At 33.5% G+C, this 16,574-nt stretch overlaps 1 protein-coding gene across 3 annotated transcripts in view; it reads right to left on the bottom strand.

Moving 5' to 3' along the window:
• The window catches only part of LOC101898190 (uncharacterized), a 32,134-nt gene extending 17,990 nt beyond the window's left edge, over nt 1-14,144 (bottom strand). For all 3 annotated transcript variants that reach the window (XM_011293566.3, XM_011293567.3, XM_011293568.3), the window contains exon 1: nt 13,844-14,144. The gene's annotated coding sequence lies outside the window, so the exon portion shown is untranslated. The remainder of the gene's footprint in view (nt 1-13,843) is intronic.
• Between the last annotated feature and the right edge of the window lie 2,430 nt (nt 14,145-16,574).

The following is a 16,574-nucleotide window of genomic DNA, read 5'->3' as shown; positions in this document are numbered from 1 at the left end:
AGCACGCGCCCCCAAGAATGGTTACAAAATGAGGTTCCTCGCTTTATTTCCAGCGCACAATGGCCACCAAAATCTCTGGATACCAATTCGTTGGACAATTGTATCTGGAGTATTTTGGAAAGCAAGGTTGGCACTAAAAAATACCAAAGTGTCGATCACCTCAAGCAAGCTCTTCGCCGGAAATGGGCCAACATACAGATTTCATTGGCCGTTTGAAGGCCATAATTTATGCCAAAGGTAACCAATTCGAACAAATCTAAACTTATTCTAAAACTTGATTTTATTTCCGACATGTTTTGCTTTCATTCAATAAAATTTAAAAAAAAAAATGTAAAAATTATGGTGTTTGACTTTGTTGCAGTTTTTTTATCTCACCGTCACCTTGTCTCATCATCATCCTGTTAAATGAAACAAGTAAAAAAGCTGTAAGTTCGGCAGGGCCGAAATTTGAATACCCTCCACCATTTGGCAATTTTAAAAAAAATAAATTCCTTTCAAAATTCTTTTTAAGTCTTAAGAATTCCGAATGTAGCATTTATAATGGGTTCTATACCATGACGAGGTTGAAATTCACAGGTAACTTTTGTCATAAGCATTACAATATTTAATTGCGAAACTTGAAAAAAAATTATTTAAATAATGTAGCTAAAATCGTCAAAATACCGAATATAGGGAGGTAGTATTATATGGGGGCTATGTCAAAACCTTGACCAGCACAGACAACTTACTGTCATAGGCTGTAGCATCCATTTTTAAATTCAAATACCAAATTTGAAATAATTCCGTTGAATAATATCGCTAAAATCATCAAAATACCGAATATCGGGAGGTACCGTTATATAGGGGCTATACGAAGACGTGCACCTGCACAGACAATTTTCTGTCCTAGGCTGTATTATCTATTACGAACTTCAAATACCAAATTTGAAACTATTCCGGTGAATAATGTCGCTAAAATTATCAAAATACCGAATATGGGGAGGTACCGTTATATGGGGGGTATATGTAAGGATTTTGTAAGGGTTTTATTTTTTGAAAATTTCCAAATTCGTTCCAAATGGTGGAGGGTATTCAAAGTTCGGGCCGGCCGAACTTACTGCTTTTTATCTTGTTTTTGATTTTCAGATTTTTTTTAAAATATGAAAAATTAATTGATTTTCGGAACTTGTTTTAACCCACACATCTATTAAGTTTATTGATCTTAGGCGAAAATTTCGAGCAATTTCCATATTACACGTCAGGGCTATTGCCAAGTGAATTCCATCGATTACATAAACATCGAACACATGTAATGTGCAAAATAGCCTCTTCCAAGCCATGTGTAGTGCAAACCCCCAGAAAAAAAGTGCAACTGTCAAATGAAATGTTTGATTTTATAATCAAAGGCAAGTGCAAAAGAAGGCCAACAGATTGCATCATTTTTCGAAAAAAAATCAATATTTAGTATGCCCAAAACGTACATTCATAGTGACAAAAAACACCACGCACATTGACAGCCATGATTTACAAAATAATTAAAAAAGAAATTTGCAACAACTGGATTTTAAAGCTATGGTAATAAGTAAATGCAAATGAATTCATTTGGCTGGCAATTTGTCGCCACAGGTCTTTGACCACATAATTCAAAGAAAACGACTAAGCGTCTTTTTTATGCATAATTACAAATCCAAAGGAAATAAATGGGTCGTCAGCAAAATATATGCAGCCATTTGCATTTATTTTTTTTCTGAGTAGCAAAGGAAAGTGAAATTAATTTAACATTTTTTTGGGAAAAAACACTCATCTCTCACATCATGAAATAATAATCAAATGAATCACTGCCCACAGTTTAAGATGAATGTTTTGTATTTTTCACTTTTAGTTTTATTTCAAGTTATTTTTGTAACAAAAATTTCACTATCATTTCATGAGAATTCATTAAGTCAATCTCATGACGTTTCATTAACCCTAAATTAGTCATACCGAAAAATTTAAATTTATTCAATTTTGTTGTTAATCTGTGTGCCGACTTGGCTGGCAGGCAACTCTTGTGGCGGTAGGTGGCATGTGTTGTGGTATTTTTGTTTTTGTTGTTAACGATTTTCTCTTTCATGCCATAATACTATTTCTTCTACAGAGGGGGAGAGAGAGAGAGAGAGTGCTGGTAGTATTGTAACTGATATTAGCTGTTAACTACAGCCAATGAAGTTACATCCAGTGATTACCCCAGAGAAAGAGAGGGAGAGAGCGTAAGAGAGTCGTATAACGACTGAATGAAAACAATAACAACCACAACAAATTTCCAAAATTGCTTTTTAATGAATTTAATTATTTTTCCAAGTTTGTTTTCTTTCTTTTCATTCCTACACTTCACTTCATTTCATTTGAAAGTGAGAGTTTTTAAAAAATAAAATCAGAAGGCAATAAAAGAAAATAAAATGAAATAAAACAAAAAAAAAACATAACAACAATGGACGAAAGTTTCATTCATAAGAAAAGAAATTTTATTGATGTATTTTTCTTGTGGTTTTATTCAAGTATAGCAGGTTTTTTTCGTTAACTGTTTAAAGGTACTTAACAATGATGATGACGGCGACGGCGACGACGATTGCCTGGTTAGATAGGGAAAAACGAAAGACTTAAGACACAAACTTGCCAGAGTGGTTATCTCCGTCTCAGTCTCGTCGAGAAAAAATAATGTTGCGTGAGCTTTTCAATGAAATGTACTGCTGTGAAAAAAAGTAAATACCTTAACGAAAGCAATTATTTCCAGATGATTTAACAATGGTACAATTTTGCTGGCTACCCAAGCTTATTAACTTTTGAAAATGCTTTCAAGTTCATTGTGAAATGTGAGAGTCATGGTGAAAGATTTTTGCCAATTTATTGTTGTGAATGAAATTGCAATTACGATTTTTTTACTAATATATTCCTGAGATTGGAATGTAGAAGTGGGAAAAGGAATTAGGGGCTGTACATAAAACAGTGGTTCATAATATTTTTTTTTTTTTGTTAATTTTGGAATATTTAGAGATAATATTTTTTTTTCAGAAAAATCGGTTCAGTGATTATGTTGAGGAATTTACGATAATACTGGAATTTTTCCATAAATTGAATTTTTCTTATTTTTCATTTAAGTATTTTTCATTAAGTATTTATTATACCCTCCAATGTCGTATTGTGATAGGAAGGTAGAAGAGGTGGAAAGAATTAGGGGCTCTACGTAACACTGAGGTTCATAATATTTTTTATTTAACTTTGGAATATTTTGAGATAAGATTTTAGGCTTTCTTCCAATTTTCTTTTTTAGAAAAATCGGTTCAGTGATGATGTTGAGGAATTTACGAAAATACTGGAATTTTTCCATAAATTTAATTTTTCCTATTTTTCATTTCAGTATTTTTCATTAAGCATTTATTATATCCTCCACCATAGTATGGAGGGTATATTAAGTTTGTCATTTCATTTGTAACACCTCGAAATATACATTTTATACTCCACAAAGTATATATATTTTCTTGATCAGCATAAAATTCTATTTCGATTTAGCGATGTCCGACCGTTTATCCGTCTGTGGAAATCACTCTAGCTTCCGAACGAAATGAAGTAGGTTGATAAAATTTTACTGAAATATGTCTGGAGGACTTTTGGTATTAAAAATGGGTCATGTAGGTCCACCTTTTTGGTATAGTCCTATATAATGGTACTTTAGGTATTTTGGTGGTTTAAACGACATTATACACCGGAAATATTACACATTTGGTATTAGAAGTTCGCAATGGCTTCTATAGCCTATGACAGAAAATTGTCCGTGCATGTCCACGCCTGCGTATACATTACTGCCTCCACATTACTGCACCTCGGCATTTAAGTAATTTTAGCGACATTATTCACCGGAATTGTCTCAAATTTGTTATTTGACAGAAAATTGTATGTACAGGTCCGCACCTTTCTATAGCTCTCATAAAACGGTACCTCCCGCTGTTCGGCATTTTGATGATTTTAGAAACATTATTCTCCGCAATTGCTTCAAATTTGGTATTTAAGTTCGTAACGGATACATAATGGTACTTTAGGTGTTTTGGTGGTTTAAACGACATTATTCACCGGAAATATTACAAATTTGGTATTAGAAGTTCGCAATGGCTTCTATAGCCTACGACAGAAAATTGTCTGTGCATGTCAACGTCTTCGTATAGCCCTGATATAACGGTACCTCCCAATTTTCGGTATTGTTTCAAATGGTTCAAATTTATTGTCTGTGCAGGTCAACGTCTTCCTATAGGCAACATATAACGGTACCTCCCGATATTCGGTATTTTGATGATTTTAGCCACATTATTCACCGGAATTGTTTCAAATCTGGTATTTGAAGTTCGTAATGGATACTACAGTCTTTGACAGAACCTTGTCTGTGCAGGTCCCCGCTTTTGTATAGCCCCCATATGATGGTATCTCTCTATATTCGGTATTTTGATGGTTTTAGCCACATTATTCACCGAATTTTTGTTTTTCAAATTTCGCAGGCCCACGTCGTCGTATAGACCCTAATATAATGGCTACATTCTGATTTTTTAAGATTGTAACAGAATTTTAAGGGTTTTTTTTTTTTTTGAAAATTGCCGTTTTGTTCTATAAAGGCGAAGAATTTCCTCCGGTTTTCTAAATTACGTCCAAAAAAATAGCACAACAAAATTAGGGTATATAAATTAAATTAACACATCTAATTCCATCACTCCCACTTCAATATTCCCTAGAATAATTTCAAATTAGACTAAAAAATTGATTCAATTTATGGTATCTTTTGGACCCCATTTTAACTTTTTCAGAAGCAATGTTTGGATATCTTGTTTTCGACTATTGGGCGCCATTTAAATTTTATCTGAAAATTTCTTTAATGTTTGAGATTTCAGCCTGAGATTTCATTAGGCGCCACTGGCGAGGTCATTACCCATCATTTTCTGTATAGATTGATTCCTATTTACAAAATTTCGATTCGTAATACCAAATCATTATTTTCATTTTCCTTACTCACCACTTAAGGAATTTAATCGTCAACACAAAATATCTACACAAAAAACTTTAATTTCTATATTTTAAGCAACCCCCTTAATGTAACTGCCTGCTCTCAAACATCCCTCCCTCAAATTTACATACTCCTACTGGCAAAGCTATGCCTTTGCCTAATCAAACGAAACCTTTACAACTTCTTCTATCAATTAAATCCCAGTTTTCACTGGGATTTTCCAAAGTGAAATTTTTAATTGATGCTGCACGTGTTGTTCACCAGCTGTGCAGCGTCTTTTGATTCACTTGCCAAACACTTCATAAACCGAAACACTTTAGGTGAGCGCATTTTGTTGCCACTCTGTTTTGTTTCGCGTCTTTTTGGTTCCTTTTTTTGCGCTTCATCCAAAGCGGTATTTCAATGACCTGTTCAGACAATTTTAAAAACCCTTTTAGCTCTTATGTTATTTTCAATTATTTTTCTAGTCTGTTTCTTTTTTTCTGTTTTGTCTATCTGCCAGTTGTCTTGTAATGCTGGCAATGCATTTTTCTCGGTCTGTAGTCTTTTCTGGATGGATATTGTTTTTTTCCATGATTTTCAATGAACACTAGAAATGTTGTGTTTTTCTTTGGTTCGTTTTCATTCAATTTCGGTGTCTTTTTGGTTGTACGTAGTTTTTTTTTTTCTTTTTGTTGTCTCTCATCTACTACAAATCGTGACTTTCATTCATATCGTTAGCTGACATTTGTACAAACCAACTCAATAGTTTTCGGTTGATTTTGTAGTATTTGTCTGGTTTCATTATTATTATATGTATATATATACGTTTGTCTCTCTGTCTCCATTGTCTACAATTTACTCGCATTTTCTATTGCTTTGTAACAAACAGCAAGAGTAGCAACACCAGCAGCATTGCTTTTGATGGAGAAAGTTTTTGTGTGGTGCTTCTTAATATGTCGTGGTGTGTCAGTGCTTGTGTGCGTTTAAAGTGTACTTTATTTATTAGATTTTTTCCACAGCTTTTTGTAAATGGTATTCCATTAATGCAGAGTTTATTTGTTTATTTATTAATTTTTGGCGATTATTTTTTTGCGGTAAAAATAATTGGATGGTATGGTGAAATTCAAAATATTTGTTAGCAAATTGTTAGCTATCGTATTTGAAATTCTGGAAAATGTTAAAAGGAAATTTTCTCGATATCAAATGCTCGAATTTATTCCAGAAATCTATCAATATTTTACTGATTTTAAGCATTATGAGACTAAGATTTTGAATCCAAGCAATACCCCTAACCATTTACCCAATGGCTCTTATTTAGTCGTGGAATTATATAAATTTTGTAAATGGCGCCCAATGATAATAAACCTGTTATTTTATAAACTAATACCAGTTGTGACGCCCAATCACAGTACTTATATACAGCTGAGAAAATATCAATATCTTTCGGAATTAAAATTCCCTTTGGGAATGATAGATCTAGGTGAGTAAATCAAGTATACTGAACCTCGAAATTGGGGGTTATGACGAGTTGAACAAGTAGCTGGTGCTTCAATGCAGCAATTATTGCTCTAACTTTAGAAGACTTCTTTCAGACTAGCTGTAGCACCCAATCACAGTACTAATACACGGCTGAAAAAATAACTATACAAAAATATTTTTTTTTTTAATTTGAAAATCTTTTTTGGGAATGTTAGATCTTAGTGAACACATCAATAATTCTGAATTCCGAAATGTTGGGTGATGTCGAGGTGAAATTTTTGCTGTTGGTCCAACGCCGCGTCTATTGCTCATGCTTTAGATGACTTCTTTTAGACAAATCGCATGTGGATATTTAATACTTTGTTGTACTATTTGGATTATTTCTTCATTATTTGTTCATTGAAAAACATAAAATTGAATGATATCGACACCACACTCAACTTTGCAAATCCTAATATTTGCATCAGTGCTAGGTCAAGTGCGAAAATGGCCAATATCGGTCTATTCCATTAAGTACCTACCACACAAGGGGTAAAAATTTTGAAAAATTATAAATCTTATAAAATATGATGTAAGAGTCCGATTGTCTTCAAATTACACGCATCACAATATTTTTATTAACCCAAGATGTGAAATAGGGATATATCGGTTCACTCCTTCTGGTATCTCCCCCACAAAGGATCAAAATTTTGAATATTAATGAGGCTCATAAAAAGCGAAATAAACATACGATTTCATTTAGATTTGGCGCATCCGAATATTTCTTTCAACACAGTTTCTGTTATAAAGGTAGTAGAGATTCAATCGATCATAACTTGCGATTTTTTACAATTTGCTATATATAATTATTTATCTCAACCAGAAACTTGGGATTAATATGGTTTTATGATGAAGTTACCAATATAGACCAAACCAGTGAGATCGCAACATTTATATCGTATTTTTTTAGAACCGATATGAAGTGGACAATATTGGTCCATTCCTTCAGAACCCACTCCATAGAAGGTCAAGAGTTTGAATAGTCATAACAGAAGTCAAAATATATTTAAATAATCGAACATTGGCTGGGGATATACGTCTGTCGGCAGAACCGACTGATACTTTATAACTTGCTTTAATTCCTGTCAGCACGACGTAGAGCGTAGATGTAGGACAAATTCTACCGATCAAAAATCAAAAGCAATATTTTTCAGGACTCTATGGCGTTATTTCAAAAACGCAATTGAACAAATGAGTTTGAGGGGTTTTCCCAATTAATTAAAGTGTTGTAGGGTATTATTTGATCGGCCCCGTATGCGGATTTTGCTTTACTTGTTTATTATGAATTCTTGTTATTTAGGTAAGATTTAGACTTTTGATATATTCTGAGACCTGTGGTAGAAAATTATGACAAATAATTTTGTGGAATTTCCAACAATTCCGTTTCAAGGAAAATTTTAACAATATTTTGAAAAAAACCAAACAGATTTGGTGCCTCGACTGAAGGTTACAATTCTCTAATCATCGAATTGTGAGTAGTAATTTTGGAAAAGCTTATATATACCTAAAATACAAAGATTCCAAAATAATCTTAATTCGAAAATTTAATAATAAAAGGTGGAAGAAGCGAAAATTGACCCATCTATTTAGGTTACTTTGTGATGTAAACTTTAAACCGATATACACGGCTATCGGTGTTTGGAAAGATTCTGTTTTTAGCCATATTTTCATAATCTGCTGAATTTTTCCTTTAATTATTAATTTATTCATTTATATTTATATATGTTTTTTGTTGCACCCTGTTAAAGTGATATAGGGTCTCGTAGGGTCGATTTCGCTGAACTACAGTCATTTATTGATTACTTCTCAAAAAGATTTTGTTTTCAATTTAAATGGAACATTTTATCTGAAATATTTCCACTCTTAGTCCGATTTGGAGAAAGTGTATTAGAAAATATTTATAAAAAAAAAAACAAATTATTATTCCCATTAGAAACGCATTTCCCCGACCAATATGATCTTCTTCTAATAATTATCATCGTTATGATAATTAATTTAATTTACATTCTTGTTTATACAACGGTCATGTTCTGATCGATTTCACTTGCGCTCTATATAGCTCATGTGTCAACAATGTCTGCAAATGCATACAAAAGCAAAAAAAAAAAGAGATATTAAATGAAAGAGAAAGTTAAGAATTCACAATGAAGCACGACAAAACCTTAACACCTGATATTATCGCAAATGGGTCAAGAGAGAGGGAGAGAGAGAGACTGACAAGAATAACAACAGCCAGCCAGCCATTTAAGGTTGCTTAAGAAGAGCAAACATACTCTAAGTGAATGCATAAACATTGACAACGACAATGTCACATTGTTGTTGAAGCAATAACACCGTGATTGTGACATTAACTAACCAAGAAATCATAAAGCATAAATGAAAGAAAAATTACAAACGGCTGAAAGGCATGCTATGCAGTTTGATGTGCCCGGAACAAAATAAAATAAAAAATGACAAAACGAACCCCATTCGCTCTACAACAACCATAAGAGTCATTGCAATGGGTGACACTTTTCTGTTAAACCTCAATTGCCAGGTGAAGTGAAGCGGCAAACAACAAATCATCCAACCAACAACAACCCGACAACAAGAAAAAAAGCAAAAAATCCAACTTCAAAAGAGTGTGTGACAAGCATATCAAAAAAAGTTATGGCTTATGGCCTGTAACTGTAACTGGGGTTTTATACAACAAAAAAGAAGACACGCTCACACATACGACCATACACACCATACTTCCCAGACAAACTACCACCACAACAATCTCAGTGTAAATTTATTCAATTAACAAATTTGTATAAATAAATATTTTTATTTTCTTTTATTTATGTTTTTTTTTTATGAATACTAACAGCTAACCCAATTCTTTATGAATGAGGCACCCACCGGAATGCTGTTGGTGTTGTTGCTGTTAACAACAACAAGCAACACCGTTTCAACAAAGTTTCGAAAAAAAAAACTCACAACACCTATCATGTGGTAACTTGGAATGTGTGTCACCACAACTCTCTTTTGACAATTGATTTGTAAACAAAATGGATATTGAGTATTGAGTCGATATTGTCAGCTCTGTGCTGTGGTATTGCGTCGGTTCTTGTCTGATGGAATTTTTAGTATGGCCTAAAATGAAATTTCATTTTCGTTGAAGGTATGATGGTCCACAAAAAGTTGTGTTGTTGTTCTTCTGGTGTTTGGGTGATTTTTAACGTGTAAGGTCAGGATTCTTATATGGAGAATTTTGAATGAAAATAGAAAGTGATTTGAGACGATGAACGGTAAAAGTGTTTTGTTAATTTATGGAGCTTGTTTTTTTAATTAAATAATTAATGATGCAGTATAGCGATCGGTTGGAAGAATATATTATAACCGATAAGGAAGATAAATCTGAGGGAGATTTTTGGAATATTATTTTGCTCTACAACACTATGTGTTGTGGGTATTCTATGTTTGATTGGGCCAAAAATTATGTAACACCTCGAAATATTGGTCCCCGACATAAGAAACTATATATGGATCTGGTATCTGGGATCTGGAACCTGTCCATGTTTATTTGTGATCACACTATGTGTTGTAATTATGGTCCGATCCTTACGAAATGGGAAATGGTGGAGGGGATAGGGTCAGGAATATATCAAAATAGAGTACTGTTTTTGGAGATGATCGAAAAATATTTAAGGATTGAAATGGGCCAAAAACAAAACAATTTCCTGATTTAGCTGTTGCGCTCTACAGACCACAATTATAAACCAATAAACGCGAAATTTTACATGGAGATAGAGATTAGAGTTGGACAGAAGTCTACCAATTCGGATCGTCATCGGATAAAATAAACCATAACTTTTATGTCAAAACCGTGAATATTTTTAATCCCATTCGAATCTTGGGATGCTAATAGCCAAGAAAAGATATAGATCTTTCTAATTCTGCTTATAAGTCAAAAAACCGCTGGTCTGATTTTCACAATTCTCATCAATTCGGAATGGTTTCTTGACAAAAAAAGGATAAAATGTTAGAAAACCCGGAAAAATATGACAATAAAAAAGTGATTATTCTTGTTAATTTTTTCAATTTTTGTAAAAATTTGTTATCGCAAGCGATTTTTTAAATTTTATACCCTCACCATACTATGGAGGGTATATTAACCTCCTGTAACCTGTAACTCCTCGAAATATTCATATCAGACCCAACAAAGTAGATATATTTTTGATCAGCGTAAAATTCTAAGGCGATTTAGCGATGTCCATCTGTCTGACTGTCTGTCCGTCTGTCTGTTTTCTGTTGTAATCACGCTATCTTTCGAACGAATTGAGATAGAAGGCGAAAATTTTGCACACATGTTTATTTTTCCAATAAGTCCACGTTTTCATATAGCCCGCATATAGCGGTACCTCCCGGTATTCGGTATTTTGATGAATTTAGCGACATTATTCAACGGAATTGTTTCAAATTTGGTATTTGAAGTTCGAAATGGATACTACAGCCTATGACAGAAAATTGTCTATGCAGGTCCAGGTCTTCGTATAGGCCCCATATATCAGTACCTCCCTATATTCGGTATTTTGACGTTTTTAGGTACAATACCCACCGAAATTGTTTGAGACGTCGTATTTCGCATCCATTACGAAGCTAACATTTTAACAGATTTTTTTTAAGGATTTTATTTTTTTAAATTTCCAAATTCGTTGCTAATGGTGGATGGTATTCGAAGTTCGGTTAGGCCGAACTTACTGCTTTTTAAATTGTTTCAATTTGACTTGTAGAATTTTGAATTGTACATTTTCTAAAGTTTTTCTGCAACCTGCGACACTATGTGTTTATGTCGTTATATACAGGTGGCAATTATCGTCCGATCCCCACGAAATTTTGCATGGGGTAGGGTTAGGGTCAGAATTAAAGTCTATTGACCACAAAAATTAAAAATTTCCTGATTTTGCTGTCGTTCTAGAGGTTATTATTGAAAACCATTATGTATATATTTTCTTGATCAGCATAAAATTCTATGTAGATTTAGCGATGTCTGTCCATCCGTCTGTCTGTGAAAATTTCTCTTGCTTCCGAACGAAATGGATTAGATTGATAAAATGTTACTCTGTTAGGATTGCAGAATTTTTGGTATTGAAAATGGGCCATATGGGTCCACGTTTTGGTAAGCCATTGTAGCGACAGATTTAATTTTTTTTTTTTGGTTGCTTATTCACAATTTTAGACTGAATTTGCTGTAAATTGCCAGTTTGTGTTCCCAATATGCATTAAACTGCGTACAAGTTTTGGTATCTGCAAATGTCTCCAGATTTTTGGTATTTTGATGATTTGTGTCACAATTTTCACTGGAACTGTTTCAAATTGTTTATTTGGAGTTCGTTATTTGTATTAGCTTCTATGACAGAAAATTACCTGTATAACGTCTTCGGTATTTTGGAGATGTAGCTGGATTTTTCAACAGAATTATCTAAAGTTTAGTATTTGGAGTTTGTAATGGATAGGTAGGTACCAACCTTCCTGGCAAATAATTGGCTTAGAGGTCCACGTTTTCGTATAGCCCCATTATATTTTAAAACTTGATATTCGGAGTTTTTTGAAATTTTCAGGGTTCTTATTTTTGGAATACTCATTAACATGTCAGAGTTTATTTTATTTTAGGATAGGTCAGTATTATTACTGGCCCTTAAAAAATGGTAAAAAGAATCATCGTCATAGGCAATAATCATACTGATCTATCGTAAAAGAAAATAAACTCTTTATATATATTAGTTTCCGAACAGTGTTGGCTTGTTTGTTCGGGATACCGTAGTATTTTGTTGTTGCAAAATGGTCAGGCGTTGTCCCTTTATTGTTGTTTTTATAAAAACAACGTTTGTTTATTAGTGGAGAACGATGGTAATGTTTACCAGGGGGTAAGGCAGGGAATACCTAGGTTTCGGAAAGAGTCACCAATCCTCATCAGTTCCCATGTTTTTTGTCTGGGATATTCTCCCCAGAAGTTATTTTAAAAATAACTTCTATGACAGAAAACATTTTTCACCCAAGTGACGAGATCGTAAGCTCAATAGAAGAGGAACCAAAGAATTAAATAAAACTAAAATTCTTTTCGAAAGTCTTCTAAATCTTGGTTTTGTCTGTTACAACAAAAACCCCTTCGAGAAACGGCTATTCGCTTCTCTAGAAAATAACAAGGAAATGTTATTCTTTCCACAAAACCCATATCCTTACTTTCCAGTATCAAATTCTAATAAATAATATAATAAAGAGAGACGACCAAAATTGGTGAAAATTGAATTTTGCAACTTCGTGCTACCAAAATGCTACCCAATATTTTAAAAATTGCAAATTTTATTTAATAGCAACCAAAAATGCCAGAACACATTCAGTTCGATCATAATTTGGGACTTTAAACTTTAAACTATTCCGAAAAAATTGACCTCGTTTGAGGTCACGATGTGTTCGAACTACCAAGTTTTCAAAATTTCAATTGTATTTTTCCTCGGAAACGATAAGAGGGAAGGAAACAGATGCGAAAGGCGTTCAATTCTATGTGGGCTTTTCAAGTTTATTAGTTTTCTTCTCAAGTTTATTTTATTTTTTTTTTTTTTCAAAAAAAAAATGAATTAAATTATGAATTTTAAAAAACATATGAAGAATTGGAGTCTTTTGGTATAAGAAAATAATTCTTTCCACACACATATTTAGGTCCTACAAACTACTGAAAGTCCGCAAAACATCTGATGACGAAATTTGCAGTGATTTTTGATTTTTTTTTTACTAAAATAGTTAAATCATTACCAAAAGATATTCCTTTAATAAAGACCATACAAAATAATAATAACAAATTTTAATGAAAATTAAAAATTAAGCATTAAGCTACAATTTGACATTGAAATTTTCAGAAATTATTGGAAATCTGTTTTATGGAATATATACATATTTATTTTTTCATTTTTTATTATTTTTTATACATTTTTTAATTTTTTAAAAAATTATAATTTAATTTCAAAAAGAAAAAAAAAATATTCTCCGAATGTTGCTATTTCATCAATTAAAAAATAATAATTTCATCTTCTCCAATATAAATTATTTGGTCACAATCACTAGTGACGTTTGTGTCTTAAGTCTTTTGTTTTCTTTGCAACACTCAAAGCTCATTCACACATAACTCAATTAAGAACACACACACAAACACTAAAATATGTATAAAATTCCAAAATAATATTTTCAACAAACAAAAAAGGCCATAGCACATTCAAGCTAAATAAAGATGGCCAAGACAAAAAAAAAACTTTCTCTTTTAACCGTTAGCCTTGTGCATTGATTTTCATAATTTAACTAAAACAACTCAAAACCTACCTGATATTTTAGTAATTTTTTTGGCGTTTAGGTTTCTAATTCAAGTCTGCAATTCTAGGCAGAACACTTAATTACACTTTTCCGGGGGCAAATTTTCGCCACACGACACTTCCAAAAAACGAGATTAAGACCAGTATTAACTGGCTACATAAATGTCACTCTTTTTTGTATTTTATTCCACTGCACAGTTTTAATTTTTCTGCCTTGTTGAAAAGTTCACAATTTGTTCGTTATTTTCTATGAGATATTTTCTTGGGGATGTCTTTACACGCTTAACAATTTCTTGTAACTGAAATTGTTATCGCCTTGAACTTGGCTTTATATATGCTGACCTATTTTTCCGACCGCCACTAGAGTTGGTATGATAAACCGGCTCGAAGAAATGCAGACACAACCAACATTGCCATGGCTAGCTTGGTAGCTAAAGCATGGCTTAAACATAAAAGAAGCCCAACAAACAAGAAAAGCCAACGTTTAAAGGCAACATGTCTTACAACATGTTTGAGTTGTAAGAAAGCCCAATCAGTGATTACCACAAAAGAACGAAGAAAAGCAAAAAAAAAAGTTTAACCACCAGCCAGTTGTTTGTCTTATGCCCGCGATCATGAGTGATTTATTTATGTGTGGCTTGAATGAAGGGACCTTGAGCGCAGACAACAAAGCCTTTGTTGCAATGCGCTGATGAAAGTGTTGTTACTTTACCTTCCGTCCGATGCGTGATGTGTAGGGCCTATCCTCGGGTAATGATCGTCATATTCATTATCTTAACACTGAACAATTTGTATTCTTTGTACTGTTACAGTTGCGCGTGAGCAATTACTGCTAATGTGTTTATTTGTGTTGTTAATGTGAAGCGCGTTGAGATTCTTTTGTTAAATTATGTATTTGTTATTGGTGCATCATACGCATGCCATGGATGCCACCTAGTTTTCTATGGACCAAATGCGGTATGAATGTAATTAGTTGTTTAATAAAGTCTATTTTTTCTAGCTATTCAACTAATTTAAAATTTAGGTTTTGGGAAGTTTATATTAAAACAAGTAAGCAAAGGCTATAGTCGCGCGGGGCCGACCATTTGATACCCTACAACACTATGTTCGAAGTCCCCTTATATTCAAATCCATTTTGAAAGATTTCGTTTTTGAAATAATGCCAGAGAGCCCTGCCCAGAGGTTACCCTTAGATTTTTGACCCGGAGAGTTTGGCCAATATTTACGAACTCCGTAGTGTTGTTAAATATTAAAAATAATTGCACACGAAAGTTGTGGTCCATTTTACAGCTAAATATAATCCAATTGTCGTCCAAAATGCTAGAATTCTTTCCTGTCCTCAACTCTCTTCTGATGCAAAATTCAGTGTCGATTAGTTTTCAATTGTGGGCCATAGAACGACTACAAAATTAGAAAAATTTAAATTTTTTAGCCATTTTAACCTCTAAATGTACATCCTAAGAAGAGTAGGCTTCAATTCCGACCCAACCCCCATGCAAAATTTCGTGTGGATCGGACGATAATTACGATATGCATATAATACCCTCAAAACGTAGTGTTGGGGGGTGTACAATTTTTGAAAATTTACAATTCAAAATTGTAAGTCAAATTGAAACAAGTAAAAAAGCAGTAAGTTCAGCCGGGCCGAACTTTGAATACCCTCCACCATTTGGAACGAATTATAAAATTTTCAAAAAAATAAAATCCATTAAAAATTCTTTTAAAATCTTTAAATTATCTAATATAGGAAGGTGCCGATATATGGGGGGATATACGATATTGTAAACCTATAAAGACAAATCTATGTCTGCGTGTAAAGTACTCACAAGGAACTCCTTATGTGGATTTTCAGATAATTCCATTGGAAAAGTGGCTAAAATCATCAAAATACCGAATATAGGGGAGTACCGTTATATGGGGGATATACGATATTGTGGACCTATATAGACAAGTTCGTTTCAGGGGTAAAGTGCTCACAAAGAACTCCGTGTGTGGATTTTCAGACAATACGATTGGAAAATGGGGCTAAAATCATCAAAATACCGAATATCGCGGTGTACCGTTATATGGGAGCTATAAGTTATCGTTAGCCTATATAGAGAATTCTCTGTCGGGGGGTAAAGTGCTCACAAAGAACCCCTTGTGTACAAAGAACCCCTTGTGACCATTCCGTTAAAAAATATGGCTAAAAACATCAAAATACCGAATATCGGGGGTACCGTTATATGAGGGCTATACGATATCGTGGACCTATATAGATAATTCTCTGCCGAGGTATAAAGTACCCACAAGAAACTCCTTGTGTGGATTTTCAGACAATTCCGATGAAAAATGTGGGTAAAATCATAAAAATACCGAATATCGGGGGATACCGTTATATGGGGGATATACGATATCGTGGGCCTGTATAGAAAATTCTCCCTCAGGGGGTGAAGTACTCACAAGGAACTACTTGTGTGGATTTTAAGACAATTCCATTGAAAAATGTGGCTAACATCATCAAAATACCGAATATCGGGGGTACCGTTATATGGGGGCTATACGATATCGTGGACCGATATAGCCCATAGAATAGAACTTGACCTGCCTGCAGACAAAAGAGAGATCTGTGCAAAATTTTAGCTTCCTATCTTAATTCGTTTAGACTGTAGCGTGATTACAACAGACGGACAGACAGACGGACGGACAAGGCTAAATCGTCTTAGAATTTTACGCTGATCTCAAATATATATTCTTTATTG

The sequence above is a fragment of the Musca domestica genome, unplaced genomic scaffold, assembly GCF_030504385.1.
Source record: "Musca domestica strain aabys unplaced genomic scaffold, Musca_domestica.polishedcontigs.V.1.1 59, whole genome shotgun sequence".
NCBI classification, from domain to species: domain Eukaryota; kingdom Metazoa; phylum Arthropoda; class Insecta; order Diptera; family Muscidae; genus Musca; species Musca domestica.
The sequence above is the reverse complement of the archived record's forward strand: the minus strand, read 5'-3'. Positions and strand labels throughout refer to the sequence as shown.